Genomic DNA, 19460 nt, shown 5'->3' on the forward strand with positions numbered 1-19460 from the left:
TTGCTGCCTGCACGACCAGCATCACCACCCTGGACGGTCTTGATCTAGAATATGTGGACTATAAATACCTAGGTGTCTGGCTAGACTGTAAACTCTCCTTCCAGACTCATATTAAACATCTCCAATCCAAAATTAAATCTAGAATCGGCTTTCCATTTCGCAACAAAACCTCCTTTACTCGCCGCCACACCGCCAAACCTACCCTAGTAAAACTGTCTATCCTACCGTTCCTCAACGATGTCATTTACAAAATAGCTTCCAATACTCTACTCAGCAAACTGGATGCAGTCTATCAGTGCCATCCGTTTTGTTACCAAATCACTGTATACCACCCACCACTGTGACCTGTATGCTCTAGTCGGCTGGCCCTCGCTACATATTCTTCGCCAGATCCACTGGCTCCAGGTCATCTTTAAGTCTTTGCTAGGTAAAGCCCCGCCTTATCTCAGCTCACTGGTCAAGATAACACCACCCACACGTAGCACACGTTCCAGCAGGTATATCTCACTGATCATCCCCAAAGCCAACACCTCATTTGGCCGCCTTTCCTTCCAGTTCTCTGCTGCCAATGACTGGAACAAATTGCAAAAATCGCTGACGCTGGAGACATATTTCCCTCACCAAATTTAAACATCAGCTATCTGAGCAGCTAACCGATCGCTGCAGCTGTACATAATCCATCTGTAAATAGCCCATCCAATCTCCCTACCTCATCTCCATACTGTTTTTATTTACTTTTCTGCTGTCGTTCTGCCCCTGAACAGGCAGTTAACCCACGGTTCCTAGGCTGTCATTGAAAATAAGAATTTGTTCTTAACTGACTTGCCTAGTTAAATAAAGGTTAAAAAAGTGTTAATCTGCAAAATTGTAATTCTTCGCTACTATGGCCTATTTATTGCCTACCTCATGCCTTTTGCACACGCTGTATATAGACTATTTTTTTCTGTGTCATGCACTGTTAACATCAGCAAACCGCTCACCCACAAAGCCACACACGGTCTGTCCAGTACACTTGAAACCAGAATTCATCAGTGAAGAGCCCACTTCTCCAGCATGTCCGTGGCAATCAAAGGTGACCATTTTCCCACTGAAGTCAGGTCAAGAATTGCAGACGAGCTTCACTGAGAAAAGGAGTCAGCATGAAATTGCACTCACTCAAAACTGCACATTTTAGTGGTCTTTAAACACATGGTGCATCTGTGTAATACACATGCCATTTAATCAGCTTCTGGATTATTATTTTTTTTACCTTTATTTAACCAGGTAGGCTAGTTGAGAACAAGTTCTCATTTGCAACTGCGACCTGGCCAAGATAAAGCATAGCAGTTTGAACAGACAGAGTTACACATGGAGTAAACAATTAACAAGTCAATAACACAGTAGAAAAAATAAGTCTATATACATTGTGTGCAAAAGGCATGAGGAGGTAGGCAAATAATTACAATTTTGCAGATTAACACTGGAGTGATAAATGATCAGATGGTCATGTACAGATATTGGTGTGCAAAAAAGCAGAAAAGTAAATAAATATAAACAGTATGGGGATGACGTAGGTAAAATTGGGTGGGCTATTTACCGATAGACTATGTACAGCTGCAGTGATCGGTTAGCTGCTCAGATAGCAGATGTTTGAAGTTGGTGAGGGAGATAAAGGTCTCCAACTTCAGCGATTTTTGCAATTTGATCCAGTCACAGGCAGCTGAGAACTGGAACGAAAGGCGGCCAAATGAGGTGTTGGCTTTAGGGATGATCAGTGAGATACACCCGCTGGAGCGCGTGCTACGGGTGGGTGTTGCCATATGCCACACCTGTCAGGCAGAGATTAGAAATGCTCACTAGCAGGAAAATAAACAAATTTGAGAGAAACTAGCTGTGTGTAGGGAACATTTTTGCCATCCTTTATTTCAGCTGAAGAAACGAAACATGTGACCAACACTATTTTTGTTTGGTATATTTCAGACACATCGGGTAGTGTATTTAATATTTAGTTGAAAAATGGTTGAAAGCAAGTTGACGCTGAACAGATTTGATAGAGAAAATGGACATGAAAGTAATTTGCATAATGGGAATGTATAATTACATTCACTTCCAAGGCACTGAGCTGAATATTCACTTTCAGTGTGAAGTGCGTTGAGGATGGGAAGGTATAAAATTGAGACAAACACTGATTACACAAGTCAATCTGCTTCCAACCTCATTGGGTGGGTTAAGTCAAAAATAAGCAATAAAAAAAATCAACTGTACAAAACTAAGAAATGTTCAGTCTCATCCAAATCCTCTATTCAACATTTCTTCTTCTCAGTCTGGGGGTCTCGAGGGCCTCTTCAGCCACCACCTCTATTGCCTCACTCTTTCGTTTCTTTTTGGCTAAGGGGTCTCCATTCTCTGTTGCGGGAGCCTCTATCCTTCAATTGGACAGCTTCCTCTGCTGCATGCTTCTTTTTCATCTTTACCACAGCGACGTCACATTCTCCCTTCTCACCATTAGCATAAACCCATAATAGAAAACACATTAGGATGTTACATAATTTCCCCATGGCATTAGTTTTAATTGCAGTATGATAAGAGCTGTAATGTCCGATTCACTTCAGTGATTTGGTCTACAGTAGAAGACCAGCCAATGGTTCGGAGTCAAGTTAGTTTAGCATGTCATACACAGAGAGAACCACGTAGAAGGGTCAAATCTAAACATGCTTTCAGTTTCCGGACAGAGCTAAACCAATACATACCTCTTCATCGCCTGTGGAAAGGGCTGCCAGCTTCTTCTCCCGCTTCCTACGTTTCTTCTCCCCTTTCTCCAATCTCTCTCCTGCCTAGGAGTGGTAAGCCAATGGGCATGGGTAAACAGTGAATACTTCTAGAAGACTAGCTGCTAGTAGCACTGATGTGCTTTGGTGCTGTGTCAGGCTCATTAAATCAGTTAAACCCCCACGTTTGAGTCAGGGAAAGTGTTGTCATCACTCACAGCAGATTAGCTAAACATCTACAAGGAAAAAGAGTCCTAAAAGCAGGGTTCATACACATTGACAGATGGAATTTCATTACTTGCAACCAAATTTCTAATGACCAACGCATACAAACGTACAAGTAATGTATTGACACTGGGAGGCTGCTTTGATCCCATGCTTAAAATTACATTAAACAGAAATGTCCATTACGCTTCAGATTTGATGACTTTTTAAAACTCTTCCAGGCCTAGAAATCACAATTTTAAAATTCCATTACTTTCCCCAGATTTTTATTACCGTACAAACGCTGTAAAAGCATGCTCACAAACCCAAGAAAATGAATCCCACGCCAGTGACATAGCTCACCTGTATCACAGCCTCTTTTCATGACATCCAGGTTCTTGCGAGGTTCCTCGCCCGTCTTGTAGAATGACAGGCGCTCCTCCACCTGGTCACGCAGCTTGTCACCAAACACACAGGTGGGCACCTCTGTCAGCGGGAGGGAGAGGAAACGTCAATACCACCGCAGGAGAGCACGGGGCAGCAGTAGTCAAGACACCAAAGCTCAGTATTTAGCTATTCACCATCATCTACCCAGAGGTGGATTACTGTTGACGAAAAATAAGAACATCATTGCAAATAATCCAAAAGGATCATAATAAACAGGACCCAAAACAGAACACAGAGGACCTTGATCTACTAGGCCCAAGCTAAGTTTGTCCTCTGCTCTCCCCATGGGTTAGCAGACATCTTAACACTCACCAGAGAAGGCATCGATTCGTGAGGCGATTGTGCACTTGCTGGCAAGGTAACGGGAGATACGCCCTTTGTTCTCGGCTGCAGCACGGCCGATGAAAGTTGAGTGGAAGATGAAACCGTACTTAGGAGTGTTGCCACGGGTCTTCAGAGCCCTGTGTGTGGGGAATGGATGTTGGGTTTCCAGTGAAAGTCATTTTCGAAACATGTTACAACTGTTGATTGTTGATTTTTCTACACAATAAATTATTGGTTGAGTATGTAGGAGTTATCTACCTCTGCGCACTAGGCAGCTGCTCAGACTGTGGGGGTGCATAAGGGAGAGGGATCACGCTGAAGGGGTCACACCACCAGTCACCCTTCTCTACTTAACCCCAGCCCTGCCATCATAGTAGCTGCCAGTTTCCCCAGCAGGGAGTGGGTGCCCCAGTACCTGAACAGGGCCTTCTCGGCGCCCAGGATCTGCACGGTGGAGGCTGGGTACTTGGCCAGGTTGCCGGCATGGGAGATCAGACGTGCTCCACCTAAAGAAGGAAGAAACACCACATCAGAGGTCGGCCGATGAACATTTCACCATGAGCTGAGGTGTCAGGGACTGTCAGGACCGATGGAAGACTCAACACAAAGAATTCAGGGGATTGACAGATTTGGTATAAACATCATTCGGTCCCCTTAGGAAGAGTATGTAGATTGGACATTTGCTGAATCTAATTCCTACGCACCACATCTCCTATAAGGGCAGCCAGGTTGGAGGCCACCTGGCTAATTTTAGAGCGCAGGTACTCCTGGAGTTCCAGCCTGTAGAAGGCTAGCGAGACCATACGGTTGGAGAACCTCTCAATGTTGATAAGGTCGATGGGAGAGATGTCCATGCCTACAGAAAGCCAGGGGAAAACAGTTTCAGCTGCAGTCTCGATACCTAGACACGGGAATTCAATGTACAAACATCTCCACTGTGAAGACTGAAATATACGCTTTGTATCTCCCGACAGGATCCGCAGTGAGGATTTGAGCCTACACTATAGGTTTATGAGAGAACAATCATACTCTTCCCCTCTGTGTTGGTCATATAGGACACTTAAAGTCCCAGATGGGCAAAAAAGGGGTTGGTTTTACAAGTGTGTATAATATACTGTGTGGCTTGCCGACTGACCCATGGAGCTGCGGGATGCCTTCAGGACAGCCTGGGCCTTAGCACTGTCCATCACTACCTCCTCAGGCTCTCTAGACTCTCCTCGCTCAGCTCCTTTCTGTTGCCGATCAGCTGGGCCATCTTGCAGTATGTAGAGTTGTCAGTCACTATCTTGATCAGCTCTGGGAAGTGGTAGCCATACCACTCGCTATAAAGCAGAAGTTAGGAAATGTTAGGATAGTCTTAACCAGGTTGAAGGCATACCTGACATTTATACAGCGGGACTGTCAGCACCGATGGAACACTCAATATAGAGTTTAGGGGATAGACAGATTTAGTATAGTCATCATTTGGTCATGTTAGCAAGACTGCCAAGTGGATGGTTGTTGGGTCTACTACTACGTACCCTATGAGGGAGACTTGACATTCACAGCAGCTGTACGTACCGAACACGCATGAAGAACGTGTTGATGTCCTTGTCCAGCTGGTCCAGGAGGGCAATGGACTGGATGATCATGTTGTCGGACCTGTTGACGTTGAACTTGACCTTGGCTCTGGAGTAGCTGTGGCCCAGACCTAGTTAGCCCCTTTACCAGGGAGTGGAAGTGGAGACGCTCCCCTTCAGGGGAGATGGGTAGTGACATTGAGTATGCGCGGTGGAGGCACTTTCACAGCCCAAGGTCATTCGCCCTGACGGCCGTTCAGATTTTCAGTATAAACCATCACGAGGGTCAGGGGTTGATTACATTGACATCACCACAGGCCAGGTATCGCCAGCCACACACAAGTTACTAGCCACAACATAAAAGATGAGATAACAACCCCCCCCCCCAAAGAAAATTACCTTTACTGTAGTTCATGTGAGTCCTCACCTCTCAGTATCTGACACCACTCCACCAGTCTGGATAGACAGGCCCAGCTCCTCCTGCAGAGCTCCTCCTATCTTGGCATCACCCACCCCCAGTATCGCCGCCTTCTTACCCCCTATGGGCAGGTTAGTCTCCAGGAACAGCCTCAGGTCAGTGTGGACCACACCTGCCATGATGGAAATAGCCACGCGGTGCAGATAATGCCAAGTGGACAAGAGAAAGGATGTTTAGCGAGAATAAAGTCACATGTCAGAAGTGGACTATGGTCAACGCAGCCCACGTGTGATGTGATAATGTATACCCAACAAAAATAAATGCAACAAGTTACAGTTCATAACAAAAATTATTTAAATACATCCCTAATCCGGCCTTTCTTATCTTCTTTGGGAACGTATTGGGTAGCTTGGATGAATAAGGTTCCCAGAGTTAACTGCCTGCTACTCAGGCCCAGACGCTAGAATATACATATAATTAGGAGATTTAGATAGTTTCCAAACTGTTAAAATAATGTCTTGTGTATAACAGAACTCACATGACAGGCAAAACCCCGAGAAAAATCCAATCAGGAAGTGGGAAATCTGAGACTGGTGCGTAAAAAAACAAAAAAAAAACACGATTGCCTATCCAATATACAGTGCCTATGGGATCAGATTGCACTTCCCAAGGCTTCCGCTAGATGTCAACAGACTTTAGAACATTGCTTCAGGCTTCTACTATGAAAGGGGAGCGAATAAGAGCTGTTTGTACTAGGGGTCTGGCTGAAAGCCATTAGCGAGCGTGAGCTCTGTTCCCTTTCATTTCTAAAGACAAAGGAATTGTCCGGTTGGAATATTATTGAAGATTTATGATAAAAACATCCTAAAGATTGTTTGACATGTTTCTATGAACTAATGGAATTTTTTTGACTTTGTCTGGACTTCGTGCCAGCAACCTGCTGGTAAACCCAGGGAGTTCTTTCAGAACAGGGCAGAATGTGTCAGGAAAGTGCTTAGACAGTGGAAAAGTCATCTAGCAAGGCATTATCATTTTTAAAACAGGTGATAAGCAGTTATAAGGGAGCACTAACTAACTCATAGTAGTAGATGTGAGTTTCAATCAAATCCCTGGCCTTGTACACAGCTAATAGCTAACATTCGCCAAAGCACGCTAGCTACTGATAGTACAACCCTAAGTAACAGTACAGATGAAAAATGATCAGGCCTACTGTACATCTACTGTAGAAATTGTTGAAAACTAGTCTAGGTTGGAACTGTTGCTACAATAATTTGTATTCTTAACTGGAATAAACGTATTGAAGCAAGATGTTTTTTAAGGCAAACACACTCACACAGATCTGGGTTGCTCATCTACAGCAGGAAGCGGTCTCCTGTCTGAGAAAGCAGTAGAGTTTCTGGTCCTGTTTGGCACCACATGCCTATGCGAGTCAGGGTTCCCAACTCTGACACACGTAAAAAACAAGTACAGGAAGAGTATGACCTCAGTGTTGCACTTTGCAAAAACAGAGCCCAGAATAGACATGCTCTCATTAGGACGGTCTGTTTTCTGGTCTATCTGTACTGTTAATGAGGGTTGCACTATCAAAAAGCATGTGTGTGTGTGTGTGTTCTGTTATTCATGTGTGATCAATCGGCTTAATCCAATTCAGAATTAAAATCATTTATTGTATGTTAATAGCAACAGCACCAACCTAGACAGATATGCAAGAGTGTTTTTAATGGGGGAAAATAGGCTGGAAAAGTTTAAGAACCCATGCCCCAATTTATGGATTTCACATGACCGGGCAGGGTGCATCATGGGTGGGTCTTGGAGGGTATAGGCCCACCCACTAAGCAGCCAGGCCCAGCCAATCAGAATTAGTCCCAGGGTTTATTACAGAGACCCCTGATGAGGTCCTGGGCTGGCATGGTTTGTCTGCACTGCAAAATTCTCTCAAACGACATTTTAGGTAGTTTATGGCAGACACATGAACATTAAATTCTCTGGCAACAGCTATGTAAGGACATTTCTGCAGGCAGCATGACACTCCCTCAATTTGAGACATTTGTGGCATGGTGTTGACAAAACAGCATGGTCATTACAATGTGCAGTTAAAACAGCTTCTTGATATGCTACACCTGTCTGGTGGCCGGATTATTTTGGCAATGGAAAAAAAATGTTCACTAACTGGGATGTAAACACATTTCTACCAAAAATTTGAAATAAACTTTGTGTCTATGGTTAATTTCTGTGATTTTCTATTTCAGCTCATGAAAAACACTTTACATGTTGAGTTTAGAATCTATCAACTTTAGATTTAAGTTCAGTGTAGGTACAAGATAGTATTTCTCCAAAATACTGTAACTTGAACCTATTTGGGGATCAATACGCGCAGTACCCATGGCATGCACATTGTAAAGATATTTAAACTAGTCCATTACCTATAGCAAATGTTTACCAAATTAGGCTGTTATCAATAGCTATGTTAAATGTGTTCATAAAATCCTTTCGCAAATCTGGCTTTTTAACAAGACTGAGGCCTAGTCGTGAGGCTGCCAACACATTCCCAATCTTTGCTGAGAACGCTAACGTTGGGTAATGACCGTCAATTTGGAATGCAACGCTAATTGCTTACAGTAAATGTTTTATTCTGATATGATAAATCAAACACGTTTTTGTAACGTTCTTGTTAACTCTTCACCTTTCGACCCTGAAATTGAATATATGCCATATAAGTTAGCTAGTTGGGTAAGCTAACGTTATTTTCCAAAGCATTTTATTGATGAGTAGTTTTTGTTGGTATTTCAAATGCTGAAACGTATAACAAAAAATATCTTACCATGATTGCACAATCTCTGATGCTATGCGTGTCCTTTCCTGTGCTTCACGAATGTATAAAGACTTTTAGTTTTCCACACGCGGCTACATGACGGTATTACCGTGGGGTCGACTTTGTATCGCGAGATTCATGAACTCTGCGTCGTGCACTACCTGGTGATTGGTGAATGATGAGTTCAATTGGGAGGGACAGAGAACATGGAGGGGATGCTGTAAGCGAGGTTTATGATGGGCTTTAGGCAAATTATTGCAATGGGGATTTCTATGGAGTATCACAGCCATAATATCAGCCTATATAAATACCTATTGATCTGCAAATTAATACAATATTTAATAAGTATTTAGCTTAATCTGATTTGAATGTCATTCATTAGTCTGTCATTCAAATTGTATTCTATATTATTATTTGAAATTACTTTTAAATTAATAATGTCAATGGAGTTAGCTTCTGCAATTCAACACTGTTCACACATTGTCAGTACTTGAAATTCATTCATTTTCTATCTTCTTTAAAATATTTACAGGCTAACTGTCAGTGATTTTTTTTAAACTATGCCCCCTTCAACTTTGTCATGAAAATGTAAGAGCAAAAGCAATATCCTCCAACCGTGCTTAATTTGTAAATTGGGAGGTGCCAGAATAAAATGTGAGCCGAGAGGGGGGTGAAATGGGGGGTTCTGAGGTATTAGAATGGATGAATAAAACAAAACTTTATAATAAAGCTTTGCATGTATTAGCATCGCTTTTGTGTGCTGGCATAGAGCAATAGAGTAGAGGCACTTGGAGAAATAGAGTAGAGGCACTTGGAGAAATAGAGTAGAGGCACTTGGAGAAATAGAGTAGAGGCACTTGGAGAAATAGAGTAGAGGCACTTGGAGAAATAGAGTAGAGGCACTTGGAGAAGTTTCACAGATGAGGAACTTTTATAAACACATTTCATGTGATTCTACATACGTTTAGATGACTGGAGACTTTAGCAGAATCTTGTTTTAATACCTCACCAATGATCGAAATGACAGGCTACGTTGATACTGACAAACTGAGAATCTGAGATCAATTAAAACAACATTGTCTTGAATCCAGCAATAGCCTTTTGGGCCTAGGTGTGTGGAGACACTGTACAATATGAGGAGGAAATTTGGGGTGGCAAGTAGCCTAGTGGTTAGAGCATTGGACGAGTAACCAAAAGGTTGCAAGATCAAATTGCCGAGCTGACAATGTAAAAATCTGTTGTTCTGCTCCTGAACAAGGCGGTTAATCTACTATTCCTAGGCTGTTATTGAAAATAAGAATTTGTTCTTAACTGACTTGCCTAGTAAAATAAAAGGTATACATTTTTTTATTTCAGACTCACCCAATGGTGCTCAGCTCACTCACCAGCAATGGTGATACGCTCATGCCAAAAGCCTATTTCTCTCTCTCGTTTTACTTTGTCAAACAATGTTGCTCTCTCAATAGGCCTATTTCGAAGTTGATAACATATTTGGTTGCTTACATAGGTTAGTCTTCTCCTTTCAGCAGAATCCATTTGCTTTCCAAATCGATGTTGCACAAGGACTGTTTTTGCTGCATGCTGCTCACTGACATTTGCAGCGCATTCCCTACATTAGGCATGCCTTGGGATTGGGCTACTCACAATCCACAACCAGGGTATACTTTTTTTATAAGCTATTGATCCTCTGTGGTTAAATTACAGGCCTACTCCTGGTGTAGTCTTCTGAATTACAAAGTCATTCTATAACTTTGGCAAATGTATTTCAATTTTTAGGGGTGCTGTGGCACCTCCAACACCCTTCCCGCGGATATGATTCTATAAGGAAATAAAAGATTGAGTGCAACTCTGGAGAGATGACAGTTGCAGGCTCATGTCATGTTAATCAGAGCAGAGAGTGGGAGAGAGATCATAAAAAGTTCTCATTCTAGTTCTGTGAGAGATAGAGAGAGGCGCCTGTAGCCTCATCACAGCAATGGCCATTTGTTGGAAAAGTACCCAATTGTCATACTTCAGTAAAAGTAAAGATGCCTAAATAGAAAATGACTCAAGTAAAAGTGAAAGTCTGATTTAATTGGAATTTTTACATTGCACACAGTGTTTGTGCCATGAGAGGTAACGGATCCTGGCAAATGGTTTCCAGAACGAAACAGTTCAAAATTGAAAGATGCCTGATCCTGTTCAAGCAGGATCCAGATCAATTTAAGCACTGTCATCCAGCATAGGGAATTCTACTTAATTCAAGACTAAATGGGATTCACAGCTGGCACTGGACTGCTGGTAACCACAAGGGACACTGTAGAGTTATGCAAAACACCAAAAGCTGTTTAGAGGGGCTCAGTGAATGTGGCCTGGAATGTGCACGGGTGCCATCTGGTCAGTCCAGATACACTCCTACTCTCTGGGGTTCGGGTCTGGGGGTTGGGTCAAGAATATTAATCTCCGTATTATTGTGGAAGGCAATAGACACCAAGACTTGTCATTGCTTCCCAGTTTACAATCCTTTTAATCTCCTGCTGATACTTTTAAATGACACTCCTATATCACACTCCCCAATCAAATCCGCCTCCCAGTAATGGCATTTGGTAGGAGGCTCTCTACACAGCACATGTGACATATCCTCAAATCTCTCTGGGTCATCATGATATGGCTGTTTCTCTTCCACCCATGTCCCCTTTCTGGTCTCCTCAGTCAGTGAGATATTTATGTTTGCTCTGTTTTGGTCTAGTGTGACCTCAGTAACATCTGCACAACCAAGAGAAGTCAGAAAATTGTATCAGAAGCAGTGGGTCAACAGCAATTAGATTAAAAAGCATTATCATTAGCAAAGTCACCTACACTTTTAAAGCAGCTCTGGTTTTAACCAAAACTCTTCATTTTGAGTCAAACTGTGGGAGAGGCAAAGGAATAGACATTAAGTTAGTGACAGACTCATTGCTTGTAATGTAACGTCCTTTGCTTAGGTACTAGACTTGGGCAGTGATTCGGGAGAGTGGAACTAAGACACATTTTACACAGCTATCATACAAACGTTAGTTTATCCAATCTACAGTGTGGATCCTCCAGTCTAGTAGAGAATAGCTTCACTCCTGAGTCTCCTGGGTGATTGAAGCTCAGGTGGGAGGGGTTAGAGCTCAGAACAGAAGCCAGAGAAGCACAGCTTTCCTCTGTGATGCCACAGAATCACAGCCTACAGAGAGATGTCATCATGATTTTACAACAGGACTGCTGGAGGTTGAATACAGTTATGTAAGCACAGCTAGTCCAGTGGCATACCATCAGGGCCTTCAAAGTCTGATATTTACAATTCAATTGAAACGTATAACACATACAGTACCAGTCAAAAGTTTGGACACAACTACTCATTCAAGGTTTTTCTTTATTTTGACTATTTTCTACATTGAAGAACAATAATGAAGACATTAAAACTATGAAATAACATACAGAATCAAATAGAAACCAAAAAAGTGTTAACCAAATCCAAATATATTTTATATTTCAGATTCTTCAAAGTAGTCACCCTTTGCCTTGATGACAGCTTCGCAAACTCTTGGCCTTCTCTCAACCAGCTTCATGAGGAATGCTTTTCCAACAGTCTTGAAGGAGTTCCCACATATGCTGAGCACTTGTTGGCTGCTTTTCCTTCACTCTGCAGTCAAACACATCCCAAACCATCTCAATTGGGTTGAGGTCGGGTAATTGTGGAGGCCAGGTCATCTGATGCAGCACTCCATCGCTCTCCTTTATCAAATAGCCCTTACAAAGCCTGGAGGTGTGTTTTAGGTCATTGTCGTTTTGAAAAACAAATGATAGACCCACTAAGCGCAAACCACATGGGATGGCGTATCACTGCAGAATGCTGTGGTAGCCATGCTGGTTACGTGTGCCTTGAATTCTAAATAAAGCACTGATAGTGTTACCAGCAAAGCACCCTCACAAAATCATACCTCCTCTTACATGCTTCACGGTGGGAGCCACACATGCAGAGATCATCCGATCACCTACTCTACGTTTCACAAAGACACAGCGGTTGGAACCAAAAATATCACATTTGGACTCATCAGACCAAAGGACAGATTTCTACCCCAATGTTCATTGCTCGTGTTTCTTGGCCCAAACAAGTCTCTTCTTATTATTTGTGTACTTTAGTATTTCTTGCCATAATATGGACTTGGTATTTTACCAAATAGGGCTATCTTCTGTATACCACCCCTTCCTTGTCACAACACAACTGATTGGCTCAAATGCAAGAAGGAAAGAAATTCCACAAATTAACAAGGCACACCTGTTAATTGAAATGCATTCCATGTGACTACCTCATTAAGCTGATTGAGAGAATGCCAAGAGTGTGCAAAGCTGCTTTGAAGAATCTCAAATATAAAACATATTTTGCTTAACACTTTTTTGGTTACTACATGATTCCACATGTGTTATTTCAAAGTTTTGATGTCTTCATTATTATTCTACAATGTAGAAAATAGTAAAAATAAAAAAACTCTTGAGTAGGTGTGTCCACGCTTTTGACTGATACTGTATATTGAAATAAAAAAAGTATTATTGAAAATTATATTTCTGTACATTTGCCCACCTATATATTTCTCACCTAAGTATCTCCAGTTCACAGTGTGGATTCTCCAGTCCAGGAGAGAGCAGCTTCACTCCTGAATCCTGCAGGTCATTGTTACTCACATCCAACTCTCTCAAGGGAGAAGAGTTTGAGCTGAGAACTGTTGCCAATGTGTAACAACATGTCGCTGTCAGAAAACATCCTAAATGCGAAACAAAGAAGCAAGATAACAAGATATTAAAGTTGCACTATGCAGAAATCGCTCCGCCAATTCCTAGTTGCTAAAACTCTAATAGTTAGCCGAATTTCAGTTTATGTCACAAAATAATACAGTATAGTGTAGAGAAGGATTGTATCATCTAAACCACTGTGAAATATATTTTCCATAAACAAAAATATTGTATTTTCAGCTTTGTGAAGCTGGTGTATAGGACACAAAAACAAAGCTTAAGAACGGGAAGCATAGAAAAAGCACACATAGAACATTTATACCGCTTCTTAGACTTGCTTTCAAGTAGAATGATATATCTATAACTCACATTCTATGTGAATTTGACCAGGGTCACTCAAAATGTTACATATTGTCACTTTACAAATACAGTTGAAGTCGGGAAGTTTACATACACCTTAGCCAAATAAATTTAAACTCAGTTATTCACAATTCCTGACATTTAATCCTAGACAAAATTCCCTGTCTTAGGTCAGTTAGGATCACCACTTTATTTTAAGAATGTGAATGTCCGAATAATAGTAGAGAGAATTATTTATTTCAGCTTATATTTCTTTCATCACATTCCCAGTGAGTCAGAAGTTTACATACACTCAATTAGTATCTGGTAGCATTGCCTTTCAATTGTTTAACTTGGGTCAAACATTTAGGGTCGCCTTCCACAAGCTTCCCACAATAAGTTGGGTGAATTTTGGCCCATTCCTTCTGACAGAGCTGATGTAACTGAGTCAGGTTTGTAGGCCTCCTTGCTCACACACGTGTTTTCAGTTTTGCCCACACATTTTCTATAGGATTGAGGTCAGGGCTTTGTGATGGCCACTTCAATACCTTGACTTTGTTGTCCTTAAGCCATTTTGCCACAACTTTGGAAGTATGATTGGGGTCATTGTCCATTTGGAAGCCATTAGCATCCAAGCTTTAACTTCCTGACTGATGTCTTGAGATGTTGCTTCAATATATCCACATAATCTTCCATCCTCATGATGCCATCAATTTTGTGAAGTGCACCAGTCCCTCCTGCAGCAAAGCACCCCCACAACATGATGCTGCCACCCCCATGCTTCATGGTTGGGATGGTATTCTTTGGCTTGCATACTCCCCCTTTTTCCTCCAAACATAATGATGGTCATTACCTCAGTTCTATTTTTGTTTTATCAGACTAGAGGACATTTCTCTGTCCTTTCTCTTCACTCTGTCTCTCTCTGCTGGTCTTTTTAGGTTACCTTCTCTGTCTCTCATTCTTCAGCTGTTCTACATCTCCCTAACTAGCTCATTCACTCTTTCCCACCTGTTCTCTCTTCCCCCTCTGATTAGGTCTCTATTTCTCTCTCTGTTCCTGCTACTTTCAGTGTCAGATTCTTGTTTGTGTTTTTGATGCCAGAAGCAAGCTGTCGTCCCGTTTGCTTCCACCTTGTCCTATCCTGTCGGAGTCTGCCTGGCAGGTGCATCCTGCATTATACCAACGTTCTTTTGTTCCATTGACTACGTTGGAAGAGGATTTATGCCATTCCTGTTTTCATTAAGAACTCTGTTTTCTGTTAAAACCGCTTTTGGGTCTTCACTCAAGTACATAACAGAAGAATCAGACCAAGAATGGACCCAGCGGCTCCGGACCCTTTTCACTCCGCCGTCGAGATCCAGGGAGCGTGCTAGGCAGACACGAGGAGGAATTGTCTGCTGCTCGACATGCCGTTGAGACCCTGGCCGTTCAAGTCTCCGACCTCACAAGACAGGTTCACCAACTCCACCTCGATCCACCGCCCACTTCCAGGGTTTCCGAGGTCTCCGGAGCCCAGGATCAACAACCCGCCGTGTTACTCTGGGAGCCCACTGAGTGCCGCTCATTCCTCACTCAGTGTGATGTGGTGTTCTCTCTCCCAGCCTCTCCAGGAGCGCAGCCCGCATCGCCTACGTCATTTCTCTCCTTACCGGACGGGCGCGTGAGTGGGGCACGGCAATCTGGGAGGCGAGGGCTGAGTGTATTAACCAGTATCAGGACTTTAAGGAGGAGATGATACGGGTTTTTGACCGGTCTGTTTTGGGGAGGAGGCTTCCGGGGCCCTGTCTTCCCTATGTCAGGGGAATCGATCCATAACGGATTATTCTAGTGAGTTTCGCACTCTCGCTGCCTCTAGTGACTGGAGCAGGCCCGGCTTTGCTCGCTCGTTTTCTGGAAGGTCTCCTCGTCGAGGTTAAGGATGAGATCCTCTCCGGGAGGTTCCTTCCAGTCTGGACTCCTTAATAGCTCTCGCTATTCGCAAACGACGGTTTGATCTTCGTCGCCGAGCTCGTGGAAAGGAGCTCGCGTTCTCCGTTGCTCCCCTCTCCACATCACTGCCACCTGCCGCATCACTGCCACCCTCCTCCGCCGGCTCGGATGCTGAGCCTATGCAGCTGGGGGTATCCGCATCTCGGCCAAGGAGAAGGAACGGAGAATCACCAATCGCCTCTGTCTCTACTGCGGCTCCGCTGGTCATTTGTCACCTCATGTCCAGTAAAAGCCAGAGCTCATCAGTAAGAGGAGGGCTACTGGTGGCGCGCAGCTACTCAGGCCTCTCCTTCTGGATCACGCACTACCTTTCCGGTCCATCTCCGCTGGCCCGGTTCATCTGCTTCCTGCAGTGCCTTGATAGACTCTGGGGCGGAGGGCTGTTTTATGGACGAGACCTGGGCTCGGGAACATGACATTCCTCTCAGACAGTTAGGGGAGCCCGGCCTTGTTCGCTTTAGATGGTAGTTCTCTCCCCAAGATTCAGCGTGAGACGCTGCCTTTAACCCTCACTGTCTCTGGTAATCATAAGCGAAACCATTTCTTTTCTAATTTTTTCGTTCACCTTTTACACCTGTTGTTTTGGGTCATCCCCTGGCTAGTGCGCCATAACCCTTCTATTAATTGGTCTAGTAATACTATCCTATCCTGGAATGTTTCTTGTCGTGTGACCTGTTTAATGTCTGCTATCCCTCCTGTTTCCTCTGTCTCTTCTTCACAGGAGGAGCCTGGCGATTGACAGGGGTGCCGGAGGAAGTATCACGATCTGCGCACGGTGTTCAGTCGTTCCAAGGCCACTTCTCTCCCTCCACACCGGTCGTATGACTGTAGTATTGATCTCCTTCCGGGAACTACTCCCCCGGGAGTAGATTATACTCTCTGTCGGCTCCCGAACGTAAGGCTCTCGAGGATTATTTGTCGGTTTCGCTCGACGCCGGTACCATAGTCTCCTCCTCCTCTCCCGCCGGGCCATGGTTTTGTTCAGAAGGGCCCGGGTCCCTGCGCCCATGCGTGGATTATCGAGGGCTGAATGACATAACAGTTAAGAATCGTTATCCGCTTCCTCTTATGTCTTCAGCCTTCCGAGATCCTGCAGGAGCCAGGTTTTTCACCAAATTGGACCTTAACGCCTACCATCTCGTGCGCATCAGGGAGGGGGCCCGAGTGGAAGACGGCGTTTAACCTCCGTTAGGGCACTTTGAATACCGGGTTCTTCCTTTCGGCCTCGTTAACGCTCCAGCTGTCTTTCAGGCACTAGTTAACGACGTCCTGAGAGACATGCTGAACATTTTTGTTTTGGTTTACATGGACGATATCCTGATTTTCACCGTCTCTCTCGATTCATGTTCAGCACGTGCGACCCGTCCTCAGCGCCTTTTGGAGAACTGTCTTTATGTGAAGGCTGAGAAGTGCACTTTTCATGCCGCCTCTGTCCCTTTTCTCGGTTCCGTTATTTCCGCTGAGGGCATTAAGATGGATCCCGCTAAGGTCCAGGCTGTCATTGATTGGCCGTTCTAAGTCACGCGTCGAGCTGCAGCGCTTTCTGGGCTTCGCTAATTTCTATCGTCGTTTCATCCGTAATTTCGGTCCAGGTGGCAGCTCCCCTCACAGCCCTTACTTCTGTTAAGACGTGCTTTAAGTGGTCCGTTTCCGCCCAGGGAGCTTTTGATCTTCTTAAGAATGCGTTTTACATCCGCACCTATTCTTGTTACACCTGACATCTCTAGTCAGTTTGTTGTTGAGGTTGACGCGTCAGAGGTGGGCGTGGAGCCATTCTTTCTCAGCGCTCTCTCTCTGACGGCAAAGGTCCATCCTTGCGCGTTTTTCTCTCATCGCTTATCGCCGTCAGAGCGTAACTATGATGTTGGTAATCGCGAACTGCTCGCCCATCCGCTTAGCCCTAGGCGAATGGCGACAGTGGTTGGAGGGCGACCGTTCCTTTTGTACGTTGGACTGACCATAGGAACCTTGAGTACATCCGTTCAGCCCAAAAACGACTTAATGCGTCAGGCTCGTTGGGCTCTGTTTTTCCTTGTTTCGAGTTTGTTATTTCTTATCGTCCGGGCTCAAAGAACACCAAGCCTGATGCTTTATCTCGTCTCTTCAGTTCTTCTGAGGTCTCCACCCGACCCCGAGGGGGATTCTCCCTGACGGGCGTGTTGTCGGAGTTGACTGTCTGGGAATTGAGAGGCAGGTAAAAGCACTCGCTCCTCCGTCGCCGCGAGCTTGTCCCTGGAACCTTCTGTTCGTTCCCCGTTCCTACTCGTCCGGCCCGTTCTTCAGTGGGCCCACTCTGCCAAGTTAGCCGGACCACCCCGGCGTTCGAGAATCCTTCGCTTCCATTCGCCAGCGTTTCTGGTGGCCCACTCCCCGGGAACGTGACGCGCGTCGATTTGTCGCCGCTTGTTCGGTCTGCGCGCAGACTAAATGCCTAAGGAACTCTCCCCTCCACCGGCCGTCTCCAGACCTTCCCATTCCCTCTCGACCGTGGTCTCCACATCGCTTTAGATTTTATCACCGGACTGCCTTCATCAGCGGAAGACAGTTATTCTTTACGGTTGTCGATAGATTCTCTAGAGGCGCTCATTTCATTTCACTCTCGCTAAGCTCCCTTCTGCTAAGGAGACGGCTCAGATCATTATCGAAATGTTTTCCGAATTCATGGCCTTCCGTCTGACGTCGTTTCCGACAGAGGCCCGCAGTTCACGTCTCAATTTTGGAGGAGTTTTGCCGTTTGATTGGGGCTTCCGTCAGTCTCTTGTCCGGCTTTCATCCCCAGTCTAGCGGTCAAGCCGGGCAGGCCAATCAGACTGTTGGTCGCATTTACGCAGTCTTTCTTTTAACCCTGCGTCTTGGTCAGAACAACTCCCCTGGGCGAGTGCGCCCACAGCTCGCTTCCCTGCGTCTGCTACCGGTCTATCTCCTTTTCAAGAGTAGCCTGCGGGTACCAGCCTCCGCTGTTCTCATCTCCATCGCCGAGTCCTCGTCCCTCCGCTCAGGCTTTTGTCCAGCGGTGCGGCGCACCTGGAAGGGGTCAGGTCGGCACTTTGCCGTAATAGGGGCGCCAGACTGTGAGGGCCGCTAATAAGGCGTAGGACCAAGAGTCCTAGATATTGTTAACGGTCAGAGAGTATGGCTCTCCACTCAGAACCTTCCTTAAGATAGCTTCTGCTTAAGTTGGCCCGCGGTTCATTGGTCCGTTCCGTATTTCTCCAGGTCATTAATCCTGTCGCAGTGCGACTTTAGCTACTCCCGCGCTATCTTCGTCGCGTTCACCCCGGTCTTCATGTCTCCTGTGTTAAGCCCGTTCTTGGCGCCCCGCTCGTCCCTCCCCCCATCCTTGTCGGCGCACCCATCTACAGGGTTCGTAAGATTTTGGACATGCGCCCTCGGGGCCGTGGTCATCAGTACCTAGTGGATTGGGAGGGGTACGGTCCTGAGGAGAGGAGTTGGGTTCCCTCTCGGGACGTGCTGGACCGTTCCGCTGATCGATGATTTCCTCCGTTGCCGCCAGGTTTCCTCCTCGAGTGCGCCAGGAGGCGCTCGGGTGAGTGGGGGGGGTACTGTCATGTCTTGTTATGTCTGTTCCTGTCCTTTCTCTTCACTCTGTCTCTCTCTGCTGGTCTTTTTAGGTTACCTTCTCTGTCTCTCATTCTTCAGCTGTTCTACATCTCCCCTAACTAGCTCATTCACTCTTTCCCACCTGTTCTCTCTTCCCCTCTGATTAGGTCTCTATTTCTCTCTCTGTTCCTGCTACTTTCAGTGTCTGATTCTTGTTTGTGTTTTTGATGCCAGAAGCAAGCTGTCGTCCCGTTTGCTTCCACCTTGTCCTATCCTGTCGGAGTCTGCCTGGCAGGTGCATCCTGCATTATACTAACGTTCTT

General features: G+C 44.9%; 1 non-coding gene and 1 pseudogene across 1 annotated transcript; both read right to left on the reverse strand.

Moving 5' to 3' along the window:
- Positions 1 to 1875: 1875 nt before the first annotated feature.
- On the reverse strand, positions 1876 to 8626 carry LOC135541484 (nucleolar protein 56-like; annotated as a pseudogene).
- On the reverse strand, positions 2900 to 2966 carry LOC135542828 (small nucleolar RNA SNORD57). The gene has a single exon (XR_010456146.1). It is a non-coding gene; the product is annotated as a small nucleolar RNA SNORD57 (small nucleolar RNA).
- Positions 8627 to 19460: the final 10834 nt, after the last annotated feature.

This window comes from Oncorhynchus masou, chromosome 6, assembly GCF_036934945.1.
Source record: "Oncorhynchus masou masou isolate Uvic2021 chromosome 6, UVic_Omas_1.1, whole genome shotgun sequence".
NCBI classification, from domain to species: domain Eukaryota; kingdom Metazoa; phylum Chordata; class Actinopteri; order Salmoniformes; family Salmonidae; genus Oncorhynchus; species Oncorhynchus masou.